This window comes from Bombus affinis, chromosome 3, assembly GCF_024516045.1.
Source record: "Bombus affinis isolate iyBomAffi1 chromosome 3, iyBomAffi1.2, whole genome shotgun sequence".
Taxonomy (NCBI): Eukaryota; Metazoa; Arthropoda; class Insecta; order Hymenoptera; family Apidae; genus Bombus; species Bombus affinis.
Window position 1 is genome coordinate 13,589,912 of NC_066346.1, and position 12,034 is coordinate 13,601,945.

A 12,034-nucleotide genomic window follows, 5' to 3' on the forward strand; every position below is an offset into this window, starting at 1 on the left:
CATGATTTGACTTCAAATATTTATGCAAATTGAAACTTCTATGAACGCATCTAAAGCAATAGTACCAAATAAAAAATTTGTTTCACTTAATATAAATTGCAACGAGCCATGTATTATCGATATTTTATATTATATGTTTGCATATTAGAAGCATTCTGTAACCTTTTGTATTTTTAAATTTCGTAGAAATGGATAAAGATCTGCAGTTTAATTATGATACTCGAATCATTACAATTACATGTTAATGAAATTTGAAAATGTTTCGTATACAACATACATAATAAACGTATAAAAAAAAATCTACAAGTGTTTGGATACTTTCGCGAGTAACTGTATATTATTTCTGAACCGTTGATAGGTGGAAACTGTCGGTATCGTTGTGCACACACATGGATCGTTTATCGGGCTGATTTTAAACACGACAAAACGCTCGTAAAATCGAATGTCACGTATCAAAATGACGGTCAAAGCGTGCCTTTTGCAGGGAGACAAAAGCGGTCGTAATTAATGCTTTTAAACGCGCGTGCTGTACTGCACCAAGCTCCTTTTGTCAGTTGGACACATTGTACCTCGACAAATGTTTACGAACGACCACAGGGTAGCGGAGCGCGCACGGTGACAGTGGCTGGCAAGCCGCGGGGTTGAAACGCGCACAGTTTTCGTGCGGATTTTCACCGAACGCGACACATTCAATGGGGGGAAAGGCACGGTCCGATTTCACCCGCGAGGTTTAATTACTTAATTACGTTAACGCTCGATTTTCGTAACGTGTCGACGAGCCACGCGCGGGCAAAACGATTCCGTTAGTTTCACAGCAATTTCGTGCCCGTGGCTGTCTCTTCACCCTCCATTGAAGTATAGCTGTACGATACACAGTTGCAAATTCGTTTTAGAAGCGAGGACGCTTGGTAAATGAAATTTTCTAATGAAAATGAAATATAACGTCTTCTTTTGGTGTAACTTACATCTTTGATATGAGATATTGTGCAGATTTATGTATAAATAGAGCAGGTTTTAATCTGTTTTGATTCAAATATAATATTTATAATTAAGTTAATGAAGTATTGATTACAATTTATAGATGTGTGTAACCTAATATTTTAGACAAAATAGTGAGTGGTTTTGTAACGAATATTAAAACAAATATGAAATAATATAAAATATATGCACTATTTATTATTTATTATTATGTATATTATTATTCTTATTATAATATATATACAATATAATTATAACTGTAATTATAATTTATAATATTATATATATATATATATATATTATTTTATATTTATCTTGATATTTAAAGTTTACAAATTTATTTAAAATTCAAACATATGTATGTACATTTATAGGTATATATTTTAAATGAAGTGATAATATACATGTACATAAGTATACATATATATTATAAGTGAAGAGATGATTCATAAGGATAACATTTTTTATTATAATTTACGAATATACGTAATATACGTAATATACAGTACATGCTAACTCCCTTTTCAAGGGAGAAAGGCAGAAAAATGAAGTTATCTATCTATCTTATAAAAAATTATAATAATATAACATAATGTAATATAATATAATATGTGTATGTACATATATATATAATAGAATTCCCTATGAAATTGCTTATTCACGATTAAACTGACAAATTATCTTTCTTCTTATGGTCTCCATTTATACGAGTTATTTCGGAGGAGGCATATGCGGCATGATTAGTGTGTTGTAAACCTCCCTTAATGTCGATAGTCGTAAAATCATAAAATTTTCGACAATACTCTTTTCTGCAATTAAAAGTCACTAATTTAAAATCGTCAAATTAGTCGTTTTGGTTGTAGTGGTTGTGATTGCAAAAGATTCACTATCAACTCCTTTCATGTGACAGTTGCGAGAAAAGTGGTAGTGCCGTAAATTAGTTATTGTATAATAACATATACTTTATACATATAAAACCATCATTATATTCTTTTAAACTATAATAAATACATATAATTAACAAACAAATACATATATGGAACAGTTATAAATAAATAACTCACTTTGATAAATGAAGATGTTATCTAATAGGTGGACAATTTTGATATTACTTCCACAGAAAAAAAATGTTATATATCATGTAACTAACACTACTTATGGTAATCTGTGGATTTGAGCATCAATAAAAAAATATAATTATTCAAACGACAATAGATAAAAACTTAAAGAGAAAATATATGGAAAAGTTCCAATAACAATCTTATAAATATGTGTCACTCAGAAGTCAAACTGACCAAATCCACTAATTGTTTTCTCAATTTCGTTTCTCAGAGCTCTTTTGCAAAATAAGCTACCGATTATGTAATAATATTAATGAATTTACAAGATATAAATTACAGGTTGAAAAGTTTTGTTTGTTGCACAAACAGGTTTTATAATTATATATGTTATAAGAACTAATTATTATTCATGACTTAATTGATTACCTTAACAATAAACAATAATATCAATGATTTAACTTATAACTTGTAGATAAATCCGAAAAACTGTTTGTACATTCTACGGGAAGAATTTTATAAGCTATAACTTGTAACCTACTTCTTTTAAAATAATAACTAAATTTATGATATTACTAAGACTAGACATTTAAAGGATTTGTTGGAAAAAAAATAAAAATACACTTTGAAATTCATGAATGAAATCTCATTTGGGGTATAAATGATTCAAGTTACATAGAATTAATGTGAGAATCGCTAAAAGATATTCTTTTTATTGATATTTTTTAAAAGTGGAGCTTATTGTAATTTCATATTAATGTAAAATTACTGGTTAATTTAAATAAAACCATATTTAAAAAACGAAGTAATAAAATTAAATATAAATGATATAGAATTTCGAAATCTTGAAGGCATGCTTATCTAAATAAGATTTATAACCATCATAAGGCTATGTTCTAACTGAATACAGCGCAAGACTTAACAAATAAAGGTTCATAAGCCTAATCAATATAAACGAATTGTATAAGAACGTCATATTTGGTCTTATTTTAATCAGGAAGGTATAACCAATATGTTAATGAAACCAAACCATGACAGTATATATATATAAATATATACCCCATATATGTGTGTGTCTGTGCGCGCGCGTGTGTGTGTGTATCACATCACAGTAGACATGTTTGTTGGAAATGTCGCTTTATAAAAATTGTTGCTGTGTGTAAAATTAGAAGTTGGATATAGTATTATATATAATAATTGTTATATAAACTCATTAACTGGAAACTGGAACAAACCAGAAAACATCATTTTGCGAAAATGACACCTATTGTTCCTGCATTTGAAACTGCACCTCAGGGCACAGAAGCTGGTCAATTTCAGGTTCCGTTTGGATTTGTGACGTCGCTACAATGGTCAGATTATATTTGGGTATCTTGTTGGCAGAGCAAATAGTCACTGGTACATTGATATTATCAAAATCTTAATGTTTAAAACTTTTCTGATCCCTAATGAAAAAAGGAAATCCTAAAATGTTCGTATTCCGTTATAAGATGTAGACTACGGATATTTACGCAAATTCATACTTGTATAAATATGATTAAAATTATAGAATCTAGGTAGGAAATTGTTTTATCTACTAAATATTATAGGAGGTATTGGAAAAGATATTTTGAATATTTTATTTGTATTCCTACGTTCTAAACATACGGTGCACTTTTGCATCTTTAAATTTTCTATAAATGCACTAGATGCAAGAAAAGTCTATCAATTAATATGTGTAATAAGTTTATAAGTAATGATTTTATAAATATGAAATAGCTTCTCTTTTTTGTTTTTTACGTGGAAAAATCCTCATGGACACCCTGTCGCTTTTCTGGGAAGCGGCGGGGCAGTGTCGGACTCTTACCAACTAAAATCCCATGATGGCTTACCTAAAGCTTAAAAGAGGAGTGTCCCGGGACCTCAAATATGATATAGCTAGGTTAATAGTTAGGTTAGTAGTAGTTAAATAGCCTGATAAGAGGAGTGTGTAAATACATAACTATATGTATTTGAGGATCGTATGGTTGAAAATGCAAAACAAATAAGAATAACAATTATAAACTAGTTTCTTTCCACGTCCGGCAAGCTGAAAAATAAATAATAATAATTGTTATTATTAATGATTTTATTAGGTCATTTTATAAGTATGTAACATCATCACTTATTTTATATTTTGCATATCTAAAACAAAACCAAATGATAACTGTCGAAGATTAAAATAATATGCGTAAACAAAAAATTAAAAATTATATAAAATGGAAGGATGTATGTAATTGAAAATTATTACGTCATTCATTTTACCTACAAACATAATGCCGGCAGATTTTCAATTATTTCGATTACAAAATAAGGTTATTAAAATATAAAAAATTTAACACACTGGAGAATATCGAAAGGATAATCGAACTGCTTGCATTAAAATCTTAATAATTCTTTAAAAGAATTAGTTCTAGAAGGCGACAAATTTATAACATTTTAGATTATATAATCTTGTAAAGTTACATATCGCACTCTTGTAATAAAAGTGAAACAACTCAAAAAACACGATTTTCCAATTATCATTATGAGACATTCCCCGACCAATTATGAAAATATTATTCACTTATGTTCATAGAGATGGTTGATAGAGAGCAATTATCTCGCTCTTCGTGATTCATGTGACACTATGCTATATAAATACGTTTTATGTGATATGAGATGTGCCCTGACTAGGAGGGTGGTTCTTCAGGTGTTTCTCCAAAAACTAAAAATGAAGAAAAAATATACTTTTACTTATTTTCTGAGAATTATTCTCGTTTATAAATTTGATTTAATTACGTTCAAACAATTTTCCGCTTTTTCTAGGAAACAAACTTTTGGAGCAGAATATCTTCCGTCGCAAGTGTACGATATATATGTATAATTCCAATATTGTTTTTAATTGTATAAAGTTATCAATAAAATAAAATATGTAAAAGTAACAACACTTATGGAATGATTTAGTACACAGAATGTAATATGTACAATTTCATATGTTTTATTAATTTTATTATTTTTAATATACTTTAAATCTACTATTACAAATAAATTAAATATTTTTAATACAAAAATATATGTTAATATAGAATATGTACATATATGGTATATGCGAATTTGAAAGAAATTAAATTTAGTTTTTATAATTGTATTTTGCATTCTAATGTATTTATGAGATTGTGAAGTAAATTCTAAATATAATGTTTGGAACAAAAGTGCCTATATTTTGTTATTTATGATAACAAAAAATAAAGCAGTATATAGCAATAAATTTAAACTTCGATATACTTCAAACGGTTTGCTACAATTAGCGTTACTATCTATAAATGTATATACTAATTGTAAAATAATGCACTTTTTTTAATTTCTAGTTCATTATGTACAATCTTCGTAAAAAGCACAATAACGCTAAGAAGATTTTAACATTGTATCTTTAAAAACAATCTACACTCATTATGTTATTTTATTAAACAGAAGAGCTATAGAGAAAAAATTGTAATAATTTCAATTGTAGTCATGTTTCTTCAAAATTTACAAAATTTCAACATTTAAGTATTTAAGGATATAGATTCTACTCCATAAATAGTACATAAAGTGTATCTAAGTGATCCAAATAAAACAATAATTTATTTTTAACCTATTAGTATGAATGATTTTGCAAACATCCGAAGTAATGTTACGAATATAGTAGAACTCTATTTATCTGAATTCCATTTATTCGAACGAAATTTTAATAATAAAATTTTAATATATATATATAATTATAAATAATAATCATCAAAATATAATAATCCATTTTATTTTAGTTAATGACGATATAATACATAATTGTATGTAATTAAAAACAATAATATTTTAGTTATTCTCTCCTGCTAGATCGAATCCACTTTTCTGAACGAAAGTTCACAGACACCTACTAACTGTTTGTCTTCCGATGGATTGTAATAAGTAGAATTTCATTATGCAAGACATTGTCGATAAAATTAAAAAAGAAAAGTTTGATTACATACAGTAAAAGTAATATCTTATATAATAATATAAACGTTATAATTTTGTACTCTTATTGGTGTATTTTTTATTTTATGGACCTCTATTGTATTTTTAATTCTTTAAATCGTCAATTAAATTTAGCAAATTAAAAACTAAAACTTTAAAAATAAAGTGAATACTTTTTAATTTAAGTTGCTTAAAATTAAAATTCTTAATTTTAAATTGTTTGAAATTAAAATTGTTACTGATGATTTAATTAAACATTTTTTAAATTGTTAATCAAAAATAATAAACGGATTGTAAATGCGGAAGCAAAAAGAGACTTAAAAGGCCGTAATAAAGGATATAACGTGTTCTTAAAATGCGAAAGGTATTTGCAAGAAATTTTAAGAGATAGACTTCGTAAAGAAAAGTAGGGTTTTATAAAAGCATCCCTGTTCCACGGATAATACGGGAATTCCTCGAATGCGCTGTTCACGCGATATTTTAATACTTTTGTAGCTTGTCGTTCGTACAAGTAAATCATTGCTGTGATAAGCTCTACCAAGAATCTCACCCCTGCAAAACATCCGCCGGTTATAAGAAATGTTTTTCAAGTTTATGATGCGAAGGTTGGAATGGATCGAACGTCTTTTACCCCTTTCTTTTTAAGTAATAAAATCGACGACGGAAGATACGAGAGGCATCGTAAAATTTACAATAAAAATGCTACAACACTGAGAATTATTATTGGAAACAATGTAATGAAAAACTGTTGCTATGAATATTTTATATTTTTAGTGTTTTCTTGGTAATCGTGTTATGATGGAACAATCTTCAAGATCATACGAAATATATTTGCCATATTTAAAAGTTATATTTTTGTTTTACATCAATTTTGTATTTTTTCTATCCTCTTGAATATTTTAAATGTATATAAATGTCATAATATATTAAAAATATCCTTTGCTTTTTTAACAAAATTTCGTGAATTTATTTCATGAATTTATTAAAAATTATAAAAATTGTTATTTTTGGTCCCTGCTTTTTTACTTTTATTAAAAGAATAAATAACCTTGAAGATCTTAAGTGGCCCTAATTCGATGATCAAGAACTACACAATTTAAAGAATCACAATTTCGCCTTCTTTATATTAATGTCTCTACACAAACATTAACCAATCAAATCGAACAATAATCTTATAAACAAGTTGGAGTCAAACCTACCACTTAAAATTATCTAAATCTAAATCTAATCGGAATCTGCAGTTCCCAAGTCTATTCAGTCGTATTCGAAAAAGCGTTCAATTATTATGGACAGTGGCGGGTTTTGGGTGCTGCAAGCACGGTACCAGAATCGAGTGGAATCCAGCTGAGAAGCCGGGCCCGGTAGACGTCGAACGAGTAGGATTATTCGCCGGTGGATCGGGAGCTGGAGCCGGGACACTGGGGTCGGAGCCGGGGCCGGGGAACAATGTCGGAAACGACGAGGACGGTATGCCGAGATATGCAGGATATCGCGCAGAACTGCGATCCTTCGAGGTTGGGAGCAGAGGCACACGGTTATAGAGCGGTGTGCGCGAGTAAAGCTAGATACATATCCCCCGTTGCACCACTACTACCACCGCTACTATCACCCCTATCGTCGGCTCTCTGTACCAATACCTATGTAACACTGTCACTAACACCAATGTTCAGCAGCAACGCGCACCGAGAGAGAATACGTCTAAGTGTATTACCTTCGGGAGCGCACCGTTTCACCTAAATATGTAATAATATCTACCGGAGATACCGGCATTCCTCGACCTCGAGAAGAATTCGATCAAAATGTGTCGCGATACTCTGCTGGTATGCCAGGTGAGCTACGCGTCTCTCTCCCTGCTCACTCGCCTACTCCTTTCCTTTCCTCCGCCGTTTACGCTGACTACGTCTTCTTCGGCTTGTTCGACCCACACTCTATGCCCTACACCGACAACGCTGGCTTGTTCTGTTCGAACGAGATCGAATGAGAGAGATCGATGTCTCGCCATGTCGGAGCCGTTTCTCATTGTTAGTGGAGAGTTGTTTGATCCTTAAACGTATGATTTTTTTGGAAGTATAGCCGCTTTAAATGTAACAAATTACTTCGATGTTATATTTTATGGAATGTCATAGAAACGTTACGTACATATATTGGCCACAATGAACAAACATATAACCTGTAATATAAATAAATATTGTTTGTAATCGTATCATGGTTTAGAGAAAGAATTCTTTATCAATATACACAGTGGATTGTGCACTTCTTTCATTACATAGCGGAAATTATTACAGCTTCGTTTGTATTTGGGACATATGTGATAATTGAAATACTCATTCCCTGTTAGTACTATTAATGATTAATTTTGAATATTCATTTTCCTTTCATTTTTTTTTTTTTTTTAAATTATAAGTTTAATTATAAGTCCCATGCACCTTCCAAGATTATTAGTGACCACGATGATGATAATCAGTGGAACAAACACATATCTATCTATAATAGATAATAAAATCAAAATCCTTCAGGAAAAATAGAAATTTTTTGCATGGATCTCTTTTTGTAGCATATTTAGTGAATTTGGTAAGCCATGCTGTGTTCTTTTCGTGCTATACTTATGACAGGTGATTGGGATATATGATGGATAAAGTTTCGTATATCGCAAGCATCGCAGATATTTGGTTCAATTTTTGTAAGAGTGTATCCGGTTGATGTAACCTATTTTTATTCGTGACAATGTAATTTGATCGGGGATATCATTGTTTCAACATTTGAAACACTTTTATTGACAGATAGTCATTAAATGATTTAATAAATATAAAGTGCGTATACATATTGAAATTGTTTGATAAAAAAAACTGAAAACTTTACAGTAATGAGGTAAATAAGGTAATTAATCCATAATAATATAATAAAATAAAGGATAATAAAATAATACATAGATTGTTGATTGTGTGAATAGATCCTATATATGTGTATATGTATAAAAAATGATTTTTGACACTCCTTTAAAAGATGCGATTTATTACACAATTTAATATATGATATTAAAATAAAAAGATAATGTTTTATATAAAGGTTTTCCGATTTTGTAGCAGTTATATATGAGAAATATTTGGGTATCTTCTCTTCAGTTATTTGCGAAGGTTTCAGCACCAAATTAAATGCAACTGAAATATACGATTATGTACCAATTTTTTTTATGTACCAATAAAACTTTATTATCATGCGATATTTCTTAAATTTAAATCTATTAATTAAAGAATTAAACTGCATATAAAAGATAAATACCCCCTAATAAATCATTCTGCTCAACCGAAATCGAATCAATATTTCGTGATGTCGAAACTATTTCTCAGCGGAAAGGAATTTGAGGGTTGGGGAATTGTTAAACCCTTAAGTACATGATTCTTTTAAATATAATAAAACACGTGTTTTTGCTAATTTATACGTCATCAAATTATACTTATATGATTATATGTTTTACTTGGAAGTAGAAATTAATAAAGATAGACCCTTCTATGCATGATTTTTCTAAATAAAACATTCAAAGAATCTCAATTTACAATACAAAACTATTGAAAAATAATTTTTAGAATCTATCTTAATTCTTCTATACTTTGTTTTGTGTGAAAGAGATATTATGTAACTATTTTATTCTTATTCTCTTCGTATATTTGACGCAGTTAAATACATGAAAAATTTCTGTAAAATTGTGTTGAAAAAAGGCCATTTTATTACTTTTATATTTGACGTAAGTAGATATGTATTTGAAGTCGTTACCGAAAGAATGAAATATATATATACACATGATAAAAAAAAGTCTTAATCGCAATATCAATCTTAATTGTCTCGTCTATACGATATTGCTAGAATATTACTGCTTTGACATTTTTGCTTTATTCGATATATTGGTTGAAACCAATAAACTTAATTAATGATAACAGTTTCATTGTTCAAATTACTTGTAATTAAAATCGATCAAGAATCTATATGTTTATTATCTCTCATAATGTCGAATAAAGTGAATCAAAATAATTATGTGTATTGTAGATGTTGTTCACCCGATTCATGCAGAATTTGTTTTATGGAAAAAAAGCGGATCTGTGCCAATACTTTTCTTCATTATTATATACTACTTATAGATTATATACCTATAATAAATGAAAAGAAATAATGGAATGCTGTATGAATATTGCATAATACAGCATTTGATACGTCTTAATTTCAAATTTTTGATAAGCGATTTTTCAATTTAAGATCCATTTAGACACAACCGTGGCATGTCCTTTCCGTATCCGTTCCGTATCCGCTCCATATCCGGGCATTCATGTTAATATATATCAATCAATATTTATAATTTATACACGACTAGGGAACGGCATTAACCATTTCCAACTATATATTTATTTATATTTAAATGAGCTGTTAGGAAAAGAATTCTTTTAACTGGTGTGACGATATAAGTCCCATTGACGAATTGAAGAGACCTCTTTTCTCTCATCGGAGATTAATTTGCTAGAGTCTTTTTAACTATAGTAGCTTATAATAGACTTACTATAATAGCTACACTTTTGGATGAAGAGAAAAAAGAAGTAACAAAGGAAAAGACGATTTAGTGTATATCCATTATAACAAAACCGTGAAGGAAAAAGAGATTTCCATCTTTACAAGTAATTAATAGATCATGGATTAAAATTTTATAAATACTCCAGAATGACACGGTATTCTTATAACTGATTAGACAGTACTCAATCTTCGCGTTTTTCGCTACAAAAAATAGCGTCATGCAGGGACGAGACGAGGCAAACAGAAAAAATATCGAAGACTAGCAACTGTGTCCGTGGCATGCATGTCCAGGCGATGGATGAGTGACAGGCACGATACGGATCATGTATAAACTGTTATGATCAAAACTATGGGGGCCGATTCGGGTTCGGAACACGGAACGGACATGGCTCGGTTTTGTATAGAAGGGATTACAATAGTCAATCCTATGTTACCAAAGCTGTCCGTTTGTTTGATTATGGGACTAACTATGTATTTTTGCATCCTATTAAGCATTTGAAAAATGCCGATTGTTATAATATTAAATATATCCTTAATTGTTTATAAAATTTCATGGATTTATCACATATTTTAAATGCTGTTCGCTCTCCAACTATCTTAGTCACCATATGACATCGACATAAGCAAATCAATAAAATATTTTGTAATTTTCTTAAAAATTTTTGTTGACATTTATAGCTGGTCGATCGTATTATATTGTAATAGCGGTAGACCGGTTAGCAGCTTGTCAGCTCAGAAAACAATGGTGCATCGGCGCAATTTTATCGATGTACAATCGGTTGAGCAAGTCGATACTCGAGTTGATAAATATCAACCACTTTCCTTCGGCACATTTCACAATGTACGCCCATCTCAAGTTTGTATTTGTATTGTTACTATTCGTGTAATCGGGCTGCTTAAGTATTCACCCTTTGTGCGAACTTTTGATATTACTTTCAAACTTACAAAGATCCTTTCACATTGAATTTCTATTCATATCAACAAAAAATTTGTAAGTTTTGTGAAACTTGTAAAGATTTTAAGACAAGGTAAATATGAAAACGTCATGTATTTTAATTATATTATTGCCTTGATCGGCTATAACCTTGTTTCGTTTTTCAGTATTGAACTATACTTTAATTAGTTAACTAAAATTTAGCTCTATCAGAAACCATGTAAAAAACTACGAAAGACATATTTGAATAAAGACAAAAGTGTAAATCCGATTATATATTTATACTTCGTTTTTAATTTAGATTATAACTAGACTGCGAATATCTATGCAAATTCATATTTTCATACATACAATTAAAGAAATGGAATTTATTTATTTTATTTATTTTGCTTTGAATATTTTATATACTTTTAAATATCATATATATCCTATGCATTTATGTATCTTTAAATTTTGTATAGATGTATAAAGATCTACAATTTAGTTGTAACTATTACAATCTGTGAGTAAAATT